The following is a 21,204-nucleotide window of genomic DNA, read 5'->3' as shown; positions in this document are numbered from 1 at the left end:
AATTAACGCGCCTAAAAAACACAAAATTAAATACATATTATTAAAGAAAAAGGAGGAGATATGCTTTAATATGTGGAAGAAATATAGAAATAAAAATAAAAATCAAGAAATTGCTAAGGTCTTAGATTTGGCAAAAAAATGAATGTAAAAAATAAAAATGAGAATGTGGAAAAAAACAGCATGAATGAGAATAAAAGTAAAATTAAAAATAAAAAATAGATAAGAATAAAAATAAAAATAAAAATAAGGATGAATGTAAAGATAAATATATATAAACATATATATATAAACATGGGAAAACAATATAGGAGTAATGGGAAAAATAGGAAAAAATTAATGGAAAAAATCACTCAAACAAAATAAATAAAAATATGGTGTTCTTAGATTTCAAAAAAATGTGCACCGAATCTTCCCTCCAACCTTCACACTTGGGACACCTCACAGCTCAAGAAACCGGAGCTTTACAATCTCTGTCTAAAAATGAAAGTATAATTATTAAGACTGCCGACAAATGCGGTGGTATAGTTATACAAGACCGCGCTGATTACATATCTGAAGCGGTACGCTTGTTAAATGATGCATCTACATACAAAAAACTCAGCAAAGATCCCCTCCCATTGTTCCGCATCACTAAGGACGAGCTAGTCAAATCCGCCTTAAGGGACGACATTATTTCTAAAAAGGAGGCTTCCTTTATGATCAAAGATTTCTACAACACACCTTATTTCTATCACATCCCCAAAATTCACAAGAATACCACACACCCCCCTGGCAGACCCATAATTGCCGCTATAGATACCATAACTTCAGGCCTCTCACAATACATAGATTGCCACCTACAGCCACTGGCGCAGGGCTTGCGTTCTTATATTCGGGATGGCTCACACCTCCTAGAGTCATTAAAAACGTATGCTTGGGAGGAAAAGTATACTTGGATGTCGCTAGATGTAGCGTCACTATACACTTCAATCCCACATGAGTTTGGCCTAGCTGTCACCTACCATTTCTTAGCAGAGAATCCATATATGAGCAATGCTCAAGCAAAATTCATCATGGATTGCACCCAGTTCTGCTTAACCCATAACTACTTTTCATTTAATGAAGATTTCTACCTACAAATAATGGGCACAGCTATGGGCGCAAATTTTGCCCCATCATATGCCAATTTGGCCATGGGTATGTGGGAGGAAGGTTACATTTGGTCCAACAATCCCCACCTGAAACATCTAATATACTATGGAAGGTTCATAGATGACATCATTATCATTTGGGACGGTGACATAGAAGAAATTCAAACATTTGCAGACCATTGCAATAATAACCCACACGGCCTAACATTCACATTTGTCCACGATCAAGAGCAACTAACATTCTTAGATCTTGAGCTATACCACCAAAATGGCAAAATCGAAACCAAGACCCATTTTAAACCAACTGCAGGCAATTCACTGCTACACTACAACAGCTGTCATTTACAAGAAATGGATTGACAACATTCCCAAGGGCCAATTCTGTCGTCTCAGGCGAAACTGCACACAACATAAAGACTATGTTGAACAGAGTGTTGTTATGAAGAAAAAACTATTCGACAAAAAATACCCAGCTTCCCTTGTTAATCAAGCATGTGATTATCATCAAGACCCGAAACCATCCACAGCCCCCCACAAAAAAGCACCAACGCAACAGTCATGTTTCTTAACCAAATTCCATACAAGACATAAAGATATGGAAGCAATCCTCAAAAGGCACTGGCCTATTCTATTAGAGGATGTACATTTGAAGACTGTACTGTCAGATGTCCCCACCACCACCTACCGACGGGCCACAAATTTAAAAAACAAAATTGCTCCAAGCAAGTTGAAGAAAACCACTGCACAAGAATTCATCCCATCTTTATTAGAGATGTACCAATGCAAAAAACCCACCTGCAAAACTTGTCATTTTGTCAATCATGGGCAAAAAAACGTTTTCCAGCAAGGGAAAAACGTACACATTAAAAGAATTCTACAACTGCGGCTCAGAATTTGTAGTCTATGCCTTGACCTGTCCTTGTGAACTCCTCTACGTTGGTCGGACCATACGGCCTCTGCGCCAACGTTTTGGCGAACATAGAAGGAAAATCGAGGCAGGTAGGGACAAACACAGCGTCCCACGCCACTTCTTAGAATGCCACAACAAATCCACTGAGGGTCTGAGAGTGTGGATAATAGAACAAATATCTAATAAATTAACCGAGGCCGAAAGGTTCCACCGCCTATGCGAAAGAGAAACTTTTTGGATATACTCCCTCGATGCCCTTAGGCCAGGTGGCTTAAATGAAGAGTTAGAGATTTCCACCATCTTATAGAGTGATTTTTTTCACTATTTTTTGCCTTCATTTTTTTATATGTATACATTCTTTTTATATATATATATATACATTTTTTTATGTATATACATCTTTGTATATATATTTTACCACCATACATTTTTCACACAACACATCATCACACATCATTGTGTCCTCCTGCCCATTGGACCACCTAGTGTTCCAAAAATAACCGTTACACATTAGCTCAATGTATTTATTGATTCTCCATCTAAAACATATGTGCACTACATATTATAGCACATGTATTTATTTATACCACCATCTTATACGTCGTCCACACCCAGCATTATATCTCTATTTTTATTCTTATTTTTATATTTATTTTTATTTTTATTTATTTTGTTTGAGTGATTTTTTCCATTCATTTTTTCCTATTTTTCCCATTACTCCTATATTGTTTTCCCATTTTTATATATATATATATATATGTTTATATATATATATTTTTATTTTTACATTCATCTTTAATTTTTATTCTTATCTATTTTTCATTTTTCATTCTCATTCATGCTGTTTTTTTCCACATTCTCATTTTTATTTTTTACATTCATTTTTTTGCCAAATCTAAGACCTTAGCAATTTCTTCATTTTTATTTTATTTCTATATTTTTTCCACATATTAAAGCATATCTCCTCCTTTTTCTTTAATAATATGTATTTAATTTTGTGTTTTTTAGGCGCGTTCATTTTGTATATATCCCATAGAGTCCGGCACTTATCTCTTCCACCCCTTTTTTCATTGGTATAATAAACAAAAAACCCACTTCTAGTATTAATTCCTCTTCATAGAGGACATTATACTATTTGGCCACAAGATGGCAACCAAGAGAGAGGCATATAAAAACGTGCTGTAGTGACCCCTACAGCCAGCTTGACAAAGGTGCGCGCTGTGTGTTTGTTTTTCCCATCGAACCACAGCACATGCACGGAAACGCGTCGCACAATCGCTGTCCCCGGTGATGACGTCATCTCCCCCATCGCAACCATAGCATCCGTTAGCGTGCGCTCCAACGTGCGCTCCGGCATCTCTGTCAGCACATCTGTGCACCTTCTCTCCACACCAGCGCAAGGACCAAGCAAGTTAGACCTGCTTCACAGCCCTACACCAGCGCTGGGACAGAGACCTAAGGAACCCCCATTTGGCTGCGCTCAGACGAATCACAGATATGCCTGAATCTCCAATATGACATGTGAGTGCTTTTATTATACATTTTAGTAAAAGTTTTGCAATTTACTAAGCGGCGCCTGCGTTTTCTCTTGTTTCTTTATTTTATGCACCTGGAGTGTCGCTTCAGCTCCCTCGGCATGGCTTGTACAACGAATTGTAACTCATGAAAAAGCTCACCTAGCTTATAGGACCTTTACAAATGACTTTATTTTTTATTTACACGGCATACCACATGCGCTTTATTGTATATAATTGTTTGTAAAATCCCTATTGGAGGTTGTCTGCAAACTCTCTATTGGAAGAGCCTGAGCCAATCATCAGACAGCAGCAAAGGAGTGTCAGGGAAAATATAAAAATCCAGAGGAACTAGGCCAGAGCCTCTTTTTGCCTTCACCCCATCAGGAGACTCCCCAAAACTTATTGGGGAGTCTATTTAATCTGTATATATTGTTACCTATTGCTTTCATTGTTTGCATAGTGTTCCTGACTGTTTTCTTTAAACTGTTTCAAACAAATCCTGGGTACTTACACAGGTCCTGGCTGAATAATGTTAACCTGAATTTTACTTTTCTTCAAGTAAACTACAAGAAGAACTGTGTTGTGTATTCCTGCTGAGTTATTATTAATAATCACATTGCTAGGTATGCCAGAGGGGCTGGGACAGTTCATTGGGGTTGAAAGGCAGAGTAACGGACTGAACAAACAAAAGCAGCTCCCTCTGGGGTTTGCTACACCTGTATTTGGCTCCATCTTCCCATCAACTCTGACCAGCTTCCCTGTCCTTGCTAAAGAAAAGCATCCATGGTGGGGATGGTGTGTTCAGAGTGATGTGCAGTATTAGTTTTCTGCCACATATAGCATTTTGCTTTTAGGCCAAAAAGTGCAACTTTGGTCTTATCTGACACATGTTTTCTGTGTCCCCCACATGGCTTATTACAAACTGCAAACAGGAATTCTTATGGCTTTCTTTCAACAAAGGCTTTCTTGCCACTCTTCCATAAAAGCCAGATTTGCGGAGTGCACGACTAATAGTTGTCCTGTGGACAGATTCTCCCACCTGAGCTGTGGATCTCTGCAACTCCTCCAGAGTTATCATGGGCCTTTTGGCTGCTTCTCTGATTAATGCTGTCCTTGTCCGGCCTGTCAGTTTAGGTGGACAGCCATGTCATGGTAGGATTACAGTTGTGCCATACTCTTTCCATTTTCGAATGATGGATTGAACAGTGCTTCACGAGATGTTCAAAGCCTGAGGCCCCGTACACACGACCGAACATGTCTGCTGAAACTGGTCCGCGGACCAGTTTCAGCAGACATGTTCGGTCGTCTGTACGTCCAACCGGACAATTTTCCGGCGGATCGGACAGGTTTCCAGCGGACAAATGTTTGTTAGCATGCTAAGAAACATGTCCGCTGGAAGCCTGTTTCGTCGGACATGTTCGGTCGTCTGTACAGACACACCGGACATGTCCGCTCGGCCGAAAGCCCTCGCATGCGTCGAAGTGATTCGACGCATGCGTGGAAGCATTGAACTTCCAGGGCCGCGCACGTCGCCGCGTCATCGTCACGGCGACGGCGCGGCCACGTCACAGCGTATCGTGTCCGCGCGGATTTCTGTTTGATGGTGTGTACATCCATCAGACCGAAAGCTCCGAGCAGACATGTCCGCTGAAAACGGTCCGGCGGACCGTTTTCAGCGGACAGTCCGTCCGTGTGTACGAGGCCTGAGATATTTTTTTATAACCTAACCCTGCTTTAACCATTTCAATATAGGGCATTTATACACCCTTCCTTCCCCGACCAATTTTCAGCTTTCAGCGCTCTCACATTGTGAATGAGAATTACTCAGTAATGCTTCACTGTACCCAAACAAAATTTGTATAATTATTTTCTCACAAATAGAGCTTTCTTTTGGTGGTATTTAATCACCTTAAATACCACCAAAAGAAAGCTCTATTTGTGAGAAAAAAAATTATAAAAATGTTGTGGGTTTTAATTTTTTTGCAATATAAGCGGAAAAAAGAGCGATAAAAATAAACTTTTTTTTTAGTTTCTATTCAAAAAAATGTCAAAGAAGTAATTTTTCTTCATAAATTTGGGCCAAAATTTATACTGCTACATATCTTTAGTAAAAATAGCCCAAACTAGTGTACAGTGGGGATCGAAAGTTTGGGCACCCCAGGTAAAAATGTGTATTAATGTGCATAACGAAGCCAAGGAAAGATGGAAAAATCTCCAAAAGGCATCAAATTACAGATTAGACATTCTTATAATATGTCAAAAAAAGTTAGATTTTATTTCCATCATTTACACTTTCAAAATTACAGAAAACAAAAAAATGGCATCTGCAAAAGTTTGGGCACCCTGCAGAATTTATAGCATGCACTGCCCCCTTTGCAAAGCTGAGACCTGCCAGTGTCATGGATTGTTCTCAATCATCGTCTGGGAAGACCAGGTGATGTCAATCTCAAAGGTTTTAAATGCCCAGACTCATCTGACCTTGCCCCAATCAGCACCATGGGTTCTTCTAACTGAAAATAGTTGATGCTCACAAAGCTGGAGAAGGCTATAAGAAGATAGCAAAGCGTTTTCAGATGTCAATATCCTCTGTTCAGAATGTAATTAAGAAATGGAAGTCATCAGGAACAGTGGAAGTTAAAGCAAGATCTGGAAGACCAAGAAAAATATCAGACAGAACAGCTCGCAGGATTGTGAGAAAAGCAATTCAAAACCCACGTTTGACTGCAGGATCCCTCCAGAAAGATCTGGCAGACACTGGAGTTGTGGTACACTATTCTACTATAAAGAGATACTTGTACAAATATGGTCTTCATGGAAGAGTCATCAGAAGAAAACCTCTTCTACGTCCTCACCACAAAAATCAGCGTTTGAACTTTGCAAATGAACATATAGACGAGCCTGATGCATTTTGGAAACAAGTTATGTGGACCGATGAGGTTAAAATAGAACTTTTTGGCCAGAATGAGCAAAGGTACGTTTGGAGAAGAAAGGGCACAGAATTTAATGAAAAGAACCTCTGTCCAACTGTTAAGCATGGGGGTGGATCAATCATGCTTTGGGGTTGTATTGCAGCCAGTGGCACAGGAAACATTTCACGAATAGAAGGAAAAATGGATTCAATAAAATTTCAGCAAATTTTGGATGGTAACTTGATGCCATCTGTGAAAAAGCTGAAGTTAAAGAGAGGATGGATAATGATCCCAAACACACCTCAAAATCCAGAGGGGATTACATCAAGAGGCGTAAACTGAAGGTTTTGCCATAGCCTTCACAATCTCCTGACCTCAACATAATTGAAAATCTATGGATAGACCTTAAAAGAGCAGTGCGTGACAGACAGCCCAGAATTCTCAAAGAACTGGAAGACTTTTGTAAGGAAGAATTGGCAAAGATACCTCAAACAAGAATTGAAAGACTCTTGGCTGGCTAACAAAAAGCGTTTACAAGCTGTGATACTTGCCAAAGGGGGCAGTACAAGATATTAACTCTGCAGGGTGCCCAAACTTTTGCAGTTGCCATTTTTTTGTTTTCTGTAATTTAGAAAGTGTAAATGATGGAAATAAAATCTAACTTTTTTGACATATAAGAATGTCTAATCTGTAATTTGATGCCTTTTGGAGATTTTTCCATCTTTCCTTGGCTTCGTTATGCACATTAATACAAATTTTTACCTGGGGTGCCCAAACTTTCGATCCCCACTGTATATTATTTAGTCTCTGTGAAAGTTATAGAGTCTACAAGCTATGGTGCAAATCACTGAAAATGTTTCACACCTGATGTACTGAAGGCCTATCTCATTTCTTGAGACCCTAACAAGCTAGGAAAGTAAAAATACCCCCCAAATTACCCCTTTTTAGAAAGTAGACATTGCAATGTATTTAGTAAGTGGCATGGTGAGTTTTTTGACGTTGCAATTTTTTCCCACAATTCTTGAGAAAATTAAGACATTTTCATTTATATTTTTTTACACAAAATTGTCATAAGTTATTTCTCTCACACAGCACATGTATACTTGCAATGACACCACAAAATACATTCTGATACTCCTCCTATATAGTGATAGTGATACCACATGTGTGAGACTTTTACACAGCCTGGCCACATAGGCCCAACATCCAAGTTGTACCTTCAGGCGTTCTAGGAGCATAGATTACACATTTCATTTGATGACAACCTATCACACTTATGAAGACCCTGGAGCACCAGGACAATGGAAATACTGACAAAATGACCCAATTTTGGAAAGCTAACACCCCAACTTATAATTTATGAGGCATAACAAGTGTTTTGAACGGTTTGTTTTTTTCAAGAAGTTTTTGGAAAATGTGGAAATAAAATTAAAACAAATTTATAAGATATTTCCAACACATAGCAAAAATGACACCCCAAAATACATTCTGCTATCCTGAGTATGGCGATACCACATGTGAGACTTTTACACAGCCTTTCCACATACAGAGGCCCAACATCCAAATAGCACCTCTAGGCACTCTAGGAGCATAAATCACACACATAAATTTCACCCAACCTATCACATTGTTGTCACATTGGTGTCATATTTCTAACACATAGCATGTACTGTACATACCAATTACAAACCAAAATCCTTCCTGCTGAGCAAAAGGTAAAGAAAAGTTTACCTGCGGTTTTAGTAGTGCAGTGGTCCACAGAGGACAGCATCGGGTCCAGGCAGCAGGCAGGAACATGGACAGCGATAGCAAAACAGGCAGCAGGCAGGAATACTGTCCATAGTCAGTACAGGTAGATATTTGTCAGCACAGCCAAAGCATTGGTCCAGGTAGCAGGCAGGGATGTGGTCAGCAGCGAAATAATCATCCATGCAGCAGGCAGGATTACTGTCCATAGTTAGTACAGGTAGCAGGCAGAGATATGGTCAGTACAGCTAAATTATTGGTCCAGGATACAGGCACATGGTCCATAGGTCAGTGCAGGCAGAGATATTGTCAGCACAGCCAAAGTATTTGTCTAGGCAGCAGACAGAACCATCAAGCTTAGGGTCTCAGTCAGGAAATAATGAGGACAGGGGTAGAGGCTTCTCCCACCCAAATCGCTTTGAAGCCTCCGGACTCCAGATTCTGTTCTGAGAAAACCAAAAACTGTTTTTCTCAACTCAGAACACTCTTCTGGAGCCCCTCACATATGTAATACCCCTGTGTAGCAGGGTGAAAGATCAGTCCAAGGGGCAGGCAAAAACATGGTCAACAATCCAAGGTTAGTGCAGGTAAAAGGCATAAATAGACGGTAGGCAGAGGCATAGTCGCTTTGTCCAGGGTCAGTTCATGTGAAAGGCAGAAACATGGTGGATAAATAATGCAGACGGCAGGCAGAGGCATAGTCGATAAACAGGCCAGGGTCAGTTCACATGGAAGTCAATGATATGGTTGGTTGAGGCACCAGGGAAATATTCAGGACAGATATTGAAAACAGGGAGATGGCAGTCTATTAGAAATATGGGCTAATAGTTTACAAAAGTGTGATAGTGTCTGAATGTAAAGGCCAGGTTGGGAGGGACAATGGAAACTGCCATCTTCTTCCGGTTGCTGATGGTGGAATATTGTCAGGAAAATGTCTCTCGTGTAGTCTGCTGACAGAATCTGAGCAAATGCTTTCTGGGGGGATTCCTGTTGATAGATCAGGGCAGTGACAATGTCTTCAATACATTTTAGGAAGGTGTTGGGTGTTTCAGTCGTTTTTTGATAGGTGATGAATGCATTATACATGGTCAAATGAAAAAAGTAAATTGCAACTTTTTTATACCAGAAGAGGAACCTTTGTGTTTATAGATAGGGCTGCAACATTTGATCATTTAAATCCACCCCCTCCATGAATTTATTGTACTCGTGGATATAGCAAGGCTTTCGAATGGGACCGCGCCTTCTGTGAAGTTCCACTGAGGTTTCATCATGGATGGTGCACATGATGTATACATCTTTCCTATCCCTCCACTTCATGGAAAACAGGGTTTCTGATTCCTTCATTTGTAGCCTTGTGGTGATTAGACACTGTGGGAAGCCCTTTCTGTTTTTTCTTGCTGTACTGCAGGCCAAAGTATTCTTCAGGTATAGGTGGTGGAAAAGGGGCAAACTATTATAATATTTGTCCGTATAAGTGGGAATGCCCACTCCCAGACAATTTTCCAGCTTATTCCTATGTACAGTGGACACTCAGGGGGCTGAAGCTGGGAGTCTTTGCCGGTGGAGCTTTCAAAGAGCTTGTTGAGCTTCAATCTGTACCTCACCCTCTTAGTGGGTATACTGCTTGATTCCCAGCTGGGCTGTGAAATGGACAAGGGATTCAGAGATGTTCTGGTCAGGGATATAAAGTTTGGCAAACCTCTTGGAGAAAATTGTATATAATTTATCAAAGTCAGGATTATATCTGGGGGGGGGCATTGCAAGTTATCACTGAAATGCAGGAAGCGCATTATAATGTCAGAGCGGGACCTGGACATGACAGTTACAAAAATTGGCATGTGGTGTATGGGGTTGGTAGACCAATATGCACGCACCTAATTTTTTTTGTAAGCCCCATGTTGAGCGTAATACTTAAAAATGATTTAAGCTCCTCCACTGTTAGGGGTCTCCATTCAAAAGGGGGGGCATAGCTTGAGCTGGGGTTGTTTTCTATGAATTGATGGGCAAAAAGATGGTTTGGTGATGCACAAGAAAGCCTGCAAACAGTTTGCTTAAGACAAGCAGACTAAGGACATGGAATAACGGAACCATGCCTTGTGGTCTGAGAAGACCAAGATAAACTTATTTGGTTCAGATGGTGTCAAGTGTGTGTGGCGGCAACCAGGTGAGGAGTACAAAGACAAGTGTGTCTTGCCTACAGTGAAGCATGGTGGTGGGAGTGTCATGGTCTGGGGCTGCATGAGTGCTGCCGGCACTGGGGAGCTACAGTTCATTGAAGGAACCATGAATGCCAACATGTACTGTGATATACTGAAGCAGAGCATGATCCCCTCCCTTCAGAGACTGGGCCGCTGGGCAGTATGCCAATATTATCATGACCCCAAACATACCTCCAAGAAGACCACTGCCTTGCTAAAGAAGCTGAGGGTAAAGGTGATGGACTGGCCAAGTATATCTCCAGACCTAAGTTGGAAGGCTGGCTGTGGGAGTAGTCCGGGGCTATATAGCCCTCCTCCATGGTCGGGTTCAGCGTCGGCTTGTGTTTCCGGGCCAGTCTACGTCATTTTCTGTTGGATTTACTTCCAGTTTTTCGCTCATTCTGGTGGGCGTAAGGTATTGGAAAGAGTGGACAGGATCCAATTAGCTTAAATTATATATATAGCGCGCACCACATCCTGTATAATAGTAGGTGAAAAGTATGGACAGCAATGGGACTATAACGGTGCTATATGAAGTAAGTTATAACAAATCATTTTTAATATTTTATTAAAAATGTCATAGGAGAATGATACATCACATAGCAAAATAATTTTCTAAAAAACATAATATATTAAACATGCGATTTCCGGGTCGCTGGAGATCACAATAGAGACGGATAGCTGGTCGTTTGGTATGATCGCAACCAGGGTGGTAATACCCAATATATTTCACCTATCAACAGGCTTCCTCAGGGGTGAGGTTAGGAACAATAAAAAGCCAGCTCTATCAATAGTAAAAAACACACATGTTACATATAAGACAAAATCGCATAGATTACATTACAAATAATTAGTTAAATCAAATTAGTTTGCTTTCATTTGGGGAGGACATGCTGACCTAATACCCCCGGTGGGGAGGAGAAAAGAAAATCTCTCTTTGATCCTGCCAGGACACCAATATGTTCCACAGCCAGATTGGGCATGTTTTACCTGAATAAACAATGGGTTCTAGGAGAGGCTGTCCCCGTTTATCAGTGCAGCAGGGTGGATGGACCAAACTGTCTCCATAAATCCCCCCTCCCACATGCCTGAGCGTCTGACGTCATCAGGCGTGCGCGGACACAAAGCATCCGTGCGCTTGTGCCAAGATGGCCTAAACCCAATTGCCTACAACCCCCAGAATCCTCGATGGAGTCCATCATTCTAGTCAGGATGCCGTTCTTAGGGGGATGGTGTGCCCTTCTCCATGTGTCTGCCACCTGGCAAGGCATCACAGGCATGGAGGGGGGCTAGGGGTCGCCACAGCAGGTATCGGTCTCTGTCACGGGGTATAGTGCGGGTCAGCAGATGTGGGCATGCATCTTTCAGGGGGAGCAGTCCAGTGCATACTCTCTCCTTCATGGGTTTGTGCTGTCACGGTATGTGTGGATGTCCTTTATTCTTTTATATGTTAATTTCTTTAGTCTGTCATAATTATTTTTTCAGGTTCTGCTCCTGTACAGGTGTTTTTTGTTCACAGGGATCCTTGCGTTTTCTCAGAAGCGTCAGGTGCGTTCTGGGCTTGGTATGAGTAAGGTGGGGGGTGGGTTGGATCTAGGGTTGTCCTGATACCGATACTAGTATCGGTATCGGGACCGATACAGAGCATTTGCGCAAGTACTTGTACTCACACAAATGCTCCCGATGCCTGACCCTATACCTGGCGGAGTCTGTAAGCGGAGAGTGCGGACGGAGTTTGTGAGCGGAGAGGGCGGGCGGAGTTTGTGAGCAGAGAGGGTGGACAGAGTTTGTGAGCGGAGAGGGCAGGCAGAGTTTGTGAGCAGAGAGAGCGGGCGGAGTTTGTGAGCGGAGAGGGCGGGCGGAGTTTGTGAGCGGGAAGGGCGGGCGGAGTCTGTGAGCGGAGAGGGCAGGTGGAGTGGGCGGGACGCTTCCGTAGGCAGAGTCAGTGGGGCAGAGAGCGAGTCCTCACCTAGGTAAGCTGGCCGCATCAGGATTGGTGACCAGAGCCGTCACATTCGGTCGGGCTGGATGTAACAAGATGTCTGCTGATACTTACTGATGTCAAGTGCAGGGTGTACCAAGATGGGCATCGCAGCATAGCATTTCAAAATCCTTTGCTCATGTCATTTATTGCGGCATTTCAGTGCCTGCCCATAAGTGCCAGCCGTCAGTGCCCATAAGTGCTGCCTATTAGTGCCAGCCACCTGTCAGTGCCATCTACTAGTGCCAGCCACCTGTCAGTGCTATCAATCCCCATAAGTGCAGATTATCAGTGGCATCCATCAGTGCCAGCCTTATGTCAGTGCCAACCAACTGTCAGTGCCATCAGTGCCCATAAGTGCTGCCTATCAGTGCCAGCCACCTGACAGTGTCAGCCACCTGTCAGTGCCAGCCATCAGTGGCAGACACCTGTCAGTGCCAGTGTCCATAAGTGCCATCCATCATTGCCATGTATCAGTGCCCATAAGTGCCATCAGCACCGCTCATCAGTGCCAGCCACCTGTTAGTGCCACCTATCAGTGCCCACAAGTGCCGCCTATCAGTGCCCATCAGTCAGTGCCATCTTTCAATGCTCATCAGTCAAACTGTCACATGACATTAAAAAAAGTATCAGCAATCTGTATCGGCGAGTACATGAAAAAAAGTATCGGTACTTGTACTCAGTCCTAAAAAAGTAGTATCGGGACAACCCTAGTTGGATCAGTCGGCTTGTCGGGGGTTCATTGGATTCATTCCTTTTGGCATGGTAAGTAATTTCATTGTTTTTTTCTGTTTGTGACGGGTGTTTCGTTTGTGTTGTCCCAGCTTTTTCGCAAAAGCTGCAGGTGCGTGCATGTCATTTTGGGTTCTCGGGGGGGGCTTGTAGTCAGATCACAGGTCAGGATCTATCATGTCTTTAGATCCTTACGGGCCAGAATTTTTTGTAAGAGTCAATGCAGGTTCTCGGCCGACAATTCATACATCATACGTTGCACTTTGATTTCTTCCTCCCATTTACGTACCTACCATGCTCTGTGGGTATCGTAGCCCTGAGTGTTCGTTGTTAATTGCCTGTCTTGGCGCCACAGGTTGCTCGGGCTCGCTCAGTTCACTCATGCAGGGTTGTTGGGCATCAGGTTTTATTCACGCGCTGTTTGGCACATTACTGCACCCACGTTTTCAGGGTCAGATTTACGGGGAGGGGTTTGGATGGTCTGTACGAATGTTTCCTTAAGGTTTTCTTGTTGTTTTTTTCGTCTTAGATACGATCATGTCACACATGTCAGAAAGTAATGAGTTTGCGTTCATTCCTCCATCCCTTACTGGAGGTTCGGAGCACGGCAGGATCCTGTCATTAAGGAGTTGGACTGTTCCCAGGCTCACTGCAGAGTTTCATCGCATTTCGTTTCCGGCCACGGCCAGGAAATCTGAGCTATTTAGATTATTGTTCCCTAGTCCGGCTCAGCCGCTCCCTTCTACCAGTTTGAGTCAGGTGTCGGTGCACAATTCGTTCACGCAGATCTATACCCTGTTAAATACACTTCCATGTCTCAGATACAGGACAGGATGGAGGTGGTTGAAGCCCATGCGGCCAGAGCGCAGGTGTCACCTGTGTCCCCAGCTCAAGTTTTTCCCAGTGCTCCCGCAGGTAATGTTGCCATTTCCTTGCCTGTGGCAGCTCCATCTCCTTTAGCGACATTCCCGTCGGTATCTCCGGCTCATTTCATTCCTGCTAACATAAAGAAAGACATCCTGGAAGGGATGGATGTGAATCTGGCCTCCCTTCTGATAGCATCACAAGATATCACGGAAAACAAGTCTTATGCTTGTGGGGGGGTGTCGGTTGCGCTAAAAACTAAAGACCCCAGGCTCAACCGCAAGCTTAGTGTGGCAGTGTGGCAGTGCCACGTACCTGATGGTGGTGAGCCTGATATAGCAGAGGGAGGCCTCCCTTACGGCTCCTACTCTCGGCCCCTGGTAAAGTAACAGGAGGCGCAGGAGTGAGGAGTGGTACGAGTGCCTGGCAGGATCAACAGAGGTAGAGGTAATCCGGACGTTCAGGAACTCCTCGGGAACTGAGAAGCTGAAACAGCTGACAGGTTAGGCAGACGGGAGCTGGATCACTGGACCGGAACCAGGAACAAGCAGGCTCAATTCAGCAGACTGGAACAGCTTGGACTGGAACCAGGACAGACAGACAAATTGTTCAGCAGACTAGACTGGAACTAGGAACAGACTGGAACCGTTCAGCAAACTGGACTGGAACTAGGAACAGACTGGAACTGTTCAGCCGACTGGACAAGAACTAGGAACAGACTGGAACCGTTCAGCAGACTGGAGCAGACTGGATGGTCAGACAGGCCGGGTCGGTTATCAGGCGGTCGGCGAGGTACAGAGGTGCAGACAGAAGGGTAGTCAGAACAGGCCAAGGATCAGGTGCAGGTGGATGGCTGGAATAGTCACAGGTAAGCCGGGGTCTTTCACAGGTTAAAGGATCACTAAAGGAATTTTTTTTTTTAGCTAAATAGCTTCCTTTACCTTACTGCAGTACTGGTTTCATGTCCTTATTGTTCGTTTTTGCTTTGAAGTAGCTGTAATTCTGCTCTGATCTCCACACTTCCTGGTTGTCTGTTTCCTTATAACCATAGTACTGGGAGCTTTTCATTGTTGGTCTAAGCTGTCATTACTGTGTGTCTAAAACGGGGACGATATGTGAGAGGCCGGCTTAAATAACCAGCCTGGCTCCAACAGGGGTGTGCACACGCGCACGCACGCGCGGTTGCAGTCGCGATCGGGAACCGCAGAGTCTGAGGCGCCTGTTTCTGGCAGGATCTTCATGACAGGCAGAATTCGTGCTAGCTTTCGGCATCTTTCGTGATATTATTTGTGCGGTCAGTCCAGACAGGAGGGTGGAGTTAGATTTGTATCTGCACAAAGTGGTGGATCTTTTCTGCAGGCACTTTGCCAATCAGAAGTCCCCGGTATGCAACAATTGACAGTCCTCTGCGCATATCTCTGCTTGGTGTCCTATATTTGAGGCCCCGGGTCCGTCAGGGGTTACTACCTTGATGATTTCTTGCTCTTAGAGGACCCTGGCCCACCACCCAAGGATTTGCAGTGTCTCACTGAACTGTTTGCTGAGTTAAATGTGCCGCTTGCTGTTCAGAAGGTGGAAGGTCCTGCCAACATTATCAATTTTTTAGGTATTACAATTCCAATTGCATGATTGCAAGTTTGCCCAGGGAGAAGTTGGCCAGAATTCGTCAGACAATACATTTATTCGTCCGGTCCCCAGTCTGCTCAAAGAGGGATTTACAGCCACTCTTGGGCATGTTAAATAATGCGATGAGGATCATTCCACAAGGTAGGGCATTTGTGTCCAGATTGATGGCCCTTTTGCCCCTTTTTCAGGATGGTGACGCAGGTGTTAGCTTGCAAGCTGAGGCACGGGTCGATTTGGTTATGTGGGACCAGTTCCTGTGGGACTTGAATGTAATTTCTTTGCTCATTCCTCAGCCTATTATCACATCACCCAGGGTGTTCACTGATGCAGCTTTGTTAGTGGGGTTTTGCGGCCATGTGTGCTGCTGAACGGCTGGCTCACCATTGGCCCCTGGAAGTTTGCACAGACTTCAGTGTTGTTTTAAGTCCACCCAACTGTAGCAGCAGCTGTCACTTGGAGGCCAGACTGGTCAGGAAGTTTGGTCATTTTCTTCACTGACAATCTGGCCACCACCAACATCATCAACAAAGGCAGGTCTGGGTCTCTGGTCATCATGTCCTTTATACGCAGGTTGACTTGGTTAGGTTTGGCATACAGGTTCCATTTTCAGGGGGAATTTATTAGTGGGGATTTCAATAGGGCGGCTGATGCATTATCTCGTTTTAGATTTGATTGTTTTTTCTTGCAGCACTCGGAAGCAGAGCGGGTGGGCAAGCCGGTTCCTCCGTTTTCCCTGCTCATCATGGACTGACAAGGTTCTGGATGCAGGCGATCGGTTTGGCCAACGAGTCTTTATCCAGCAACACGTTCAAAGCTTACACCACGGGTTGGTGTAATTCTTGAGGCTATATCCTTGTAGATGTCCGTGGGACATCAAGTATGTAATGGCATTTGCGGCATATTGCCACAGTGAGTTGGATTTATCCGCTAGTACCATTAAGTTATATCTATCAGGCATTTAACACGTTAAGACCCTGCAAGACACTTCTAGTCACAGGGTCAAGCGCAGGCATCAAGACTGCCTTTTACCGGCCAGATGCTCCGGGACATTTCGGACTTGCGGCCAGCTTCCCCTTTTTCTTTGGCTTCCTCAGACCAGGGGAGGTTTCACGGGTTAGTCAACATGCTCCTTTTCTGACCAAAGCCAGTCTCAACAGGTGTGCTGATCACTACGCTCTACAGCTTAAAGTGGATGTAAACCCGATTCATGAAATTTAAGCTGGGCACATATATCTGCAGTATTTTGTTATATGTTTTCAATGAGCTAAGTCTTATAGCTCTCTTCTGAACGGTTTCTCTGTTATCAGCCTGAGAACTCCTGACATATTTTTTGACTTTTTAGACAAAAGCAGCCTGAATCTTTTGTCAAAGGAGGTTGCTAAAATAGATTAGCAGCAAGCAGCTCCTATTACAAAACAGCTCTGAGAGTCTCTGCCTATGAGGAGAGGGGGTGTGTGCCTTTCCTCCGATCAGTAATTTTAGCTATCTTGGCTGTATACCCAGACATCACACTCTGTGTTAAAGCGGGGGTTCACCCTAAAAAACAATTTCTAACATTACATCCAGCATACTAACGACATTTACAGTATGCAGGTCTTTTTTTTTAAAAGCCGAGCTGCGAGTCGGCGCTATACGGCGCCTGCGCCCGCCGTGTAGGGCTGACTGCGCAGGCGCCGTATAGCGCCGACTCGCAGCTCGGCTATTTACGGAAATCTGGTGGCGCGCCTTGTGCGACATGGGAACTGTTTCACCAGACGTCAATCATCTAACCCAGCGATAGGAACGCCCAGTCCCGCGTGAATCAAAACCCGGAAGCCGGGGAGAAATTCGCAATATAACGGTATGTACGGCGAAAAAAAAAAATACCTGCATACTGTAAATGTCTTAAGTATGCTAGATGTAATGTTAGAATTTTTTTTTAGGATGAACCCCCGCTTTAACCAGGAAGAGAAAATCTCCTAACAAAATCTGAACATTCTAAACAGTATATAAATGTGAACACAGCAGATATACATATAAAACCTATGTAGGGAGGTTTGGTTAATCTCTGTGTATCATCTGAGGCTGTTCACTTCACTGGGTGTATGGAGGGTTTACCTCCACTTTAACAATAATAAAACTAGTCAGGAGGGCCAGGGTTTCGTGGTCAAATATTATAGTACCAACAGCACAACACTTTCTAGGTTATTGGCTACATCCCCGCATGACAGCCCTTTGTTGCCGTTTCCATCAGATCCTCTAACTTCCAAACAGTTCATGTCGCATGTTAGGATCATGATCACAAAATTAGACTTGAATCCAAAACTGTTTACCGGCCATTCATTTAGGATCGGGGCGGCATCTGCGGCTTCCAAACAAGGGTTTCCCCCCTTTCATCATTAAGTATATGGGACGATGGTGGTTCTCTTGTTTTAGCAGGTACATTGCAGAACCTCTAACGGAAGTTATTCGGGCATTGGCCTCTTTGTTGGATTGATCTTTGTTATCTTTATATCCATTAAAGCTTTCAGTTTTCACACCTACTCATGTGTCTTTTGCCCTCTTTCAGGTATACTGACCTGTCAGGCCAAGGCACACCGCAGTTCTTGGTAAATTAGGGGTTGTCGGTCTAAGGAAGACTCTGACTACAAGTTGGAAGGCTGGCTGCAGGCCAGCCTGGATTTGTGGGAGGAGCCTGGGGCTATATAGCCCTCCTCCATGGCCGGGTTCAGTGTCGGCTTGTTTTTCCGGGCTCCCACCCTCCCGGTTCCCACATATATTTCAGTCATACTTTCCATACTTTCATTCATGCAGGGTATGCCCTCTTTCAGGTATTCTGACCTGTCAGGCCAAGGCACACCGCAGGTCTTGGTAAATTAGGGGTTGTCAGTCCAAGGAGGACTCTGACTACAAACCCTATTGAGCATCTGTGGGGCATCCTCAAACGGAAGCTGGAGATGCGCAAGGTCTCTAACATCCACCAGCTCTGTGATGTCGTCAAGAAGGAGTGGAAGAGGACTCCAGTGGCAACCTGTGAAGCTCTGGTGAACTCCATGCCCAGGAGGATTAACGGAGTGCTGGAAAATAATGGTGGCTACACAAAAGTTTGACACTTTGGGCCCAATTTGGACATTTTCACATAGGGGCGTACTCACTTATGTTGCCAGTGGTTTAGACATGAATGGCTGTGTGTTGTATTATTTTGAGGGGGCAGCACATTTACACTGCTATACAAGCTGTGCACTCACTACTTTACATTGTAGAAAAGTGTAATTTCTTCAGTGTTGTCACAAAAGATATAATAAAATATTTACAAAACGTATTCAACTTAAAGTGGAATTTTAAAGCGAGAAATGGAACTTCTGAAGTCCGGATTCCCCCCCTCTGGTGTCACATTTGACACCTTTCAGGGGGGAGCAGATACCTGTCTAATAAAGGTATTTTCTCCCACTTCTGGCAAAAGATCGCTGCAGTATCTGCAGCGATCTACGCCATGTAGGCTCCTCGTCCGTCCTCCCTACTGTCTTCACACATGCGCAGTAGGGAACCAGGCTGTGAAGCCGCGAGGCTTCACTTCCTGATTCCTTAACTAGCAATGCCAGCGCCTCCATGCCCTCCATCCGAAGATGAGGGATGGATTGGCTTTGGGTAAGGAGATCACGGGTGCCACAGGTAAGTGTCCTCTTATTTTAAAAGTCAGCAGCTGCAGTATTTGTAGCTACTGACTTTTTTTTTTTTTAGGGGGCACTCCCCATTAATTAGAAAATTAGGTCCTGCTAGATCACTTCAGGCTGGCCCTTTTTGCAGGTATAGTTATGCAAAATATTAAAAATAGTATCTATACTGTTTAAAATCCAGAAATACGCGGTCTCACCCTGCTCTGCACATGCGCAGTTGATCCCTATCTTTAGGCACACTGCTGAATTTGTAGAGGCTGATCTGCTGACAGTTTTAAAGTGGAATTAAACCCTACTATCCTTCTCAGCCAAGGAAGCTGCCATCTCAGGCCCCGTACACACGGCCGAGGAACTCGACGTGCCAAACACGCCGAGTTCCTCGTCGAGTTCAGGGATGAAGCCGCCGAAGAGCTCGGCGGGCCGCCTTCTCCCATAGAACAACGATAAAATAGAGAACATGTTCTCTATTTTCTCGACGAGCACCTCGGCGGCTCCATCGGGCCAAAAGTGTACAGACGACAGAGTTTCTCGGCAGAATCCGGGTTTGACCGAGTTTCTCGGTGAATTCTGCCGAGAAACTCTGTCGTGTGTACGAGGCCTTAGTCTTTGTTTGATCTGCAACTGCCATGGTGCTGCACATGTGATCAGTTATGACACCAGCCATTTGATGGTTTGGCTGAGGAAAACGAACAAACTGGCCAAATGACCAAATTTTGGCTGATTTTTCATTTAGTGTATGGCCAATGTTAGTCTCTGTTACATCTGCAACTGCCATGGTGCTGCACATAAGTTATGACACCAGCCATTTGATGGTTTGACAGTTGGTTTGAATCCCGGCATTCTAGGAATTTAACTGTTTTTCGAAAGTATTTAAATCAACTAGTTTAATTCTGCTTTTCATTTGTAATTGTTTTGGGAAACAGTTACAGCTGAACTACACCAAATGATTTGAAGCAAAAGTAAACCAATCGTTTTGATTGTTTCAAAAAACAGTTAGCATTTCCGGCATGCTGGGATATATATGTCACATTGGTTGTGCTCTCAACCAAACTGTCAAACCATTCAATGGTTATAACTGATCACATGTGCAGCATCATGGCAGCTGAAGATCAAACAGAGGCCAAGATGGCAGCTTCCTTGGCTGAAAACGATAGGAGGGTTTACTTCCACTTTAACTGTTCCCCAAAACAATTACATTCAGGGCATGCCATGAATGATTACTGTCACATTTACCTATGCGCTCAACAGAACACTGGACCACCAAAAGGCTGGTGTCATGTCTGATCAAATGTGCAGCACCATGAAAACAGTAGATCAAACAGAGGCTTGTATGGCAGCTTCCTTGGCTATAAAAGACGAGGGGGGTATTTTCACTTTAAAGCAGAGTTCCACACAGAAATGGAACTTCAGCTGTCCGGATCCCCCCATCAAGGGGTCACATTTGGCACCTTTTCAGGGTGGAGCCGATAACTGTCTAATACAGGTAAGTGTCCTTATTTTAAAAGTCAGCAGCAGTATTTGTAGCTGCTGACTTTTAAATTATATTCTTTTTTTTTAGGCAGAACTTCACTTTAAACTGGCGAGTTTGGTTCCGCTTTTAGGGCTTGTTCACACCAGGCGTGGTGCAGCAACGCGCGTGCAATCATGTTTTCCCTTTACTGCAGGAAAATGCGCTGCGTTCTGTGTTCCATTAATTCTTAATGTCAACTCCATGCTTCTAGGAAATGTGCATGCATATGTGCCCACCAAAATGCATGGTACCCATAGGCGTGTGCACAGGGTGTGCCAGGGCACAACCTAATCACCCTGTGTGGTGCAGATTCCCTCTGTTCGGACCCCTGATATTTCACTACATCCCCTAACGGGTCTCCTAACAAATATTAATAAAGAAAATTGTAAAAAATAATAAAACATAAAAACTACTGCCGCCAATCT

Source organism: Rana temporaria, chromosome 7, assembly GCF_905171775.1.
Source record: "Rana temporaria chromosome 7, aRanTem1.1, whole genome shotgun sequence".
In the NCBI taxonomy this organism is placed as follows: Eukaryota; Metazoa; Chordata; class Amphibia; order Anura; family Ranidae; genus Rana; species Rana temporaria.
This window is presented reverse-complemented; position numbering follows the sequence as displayed.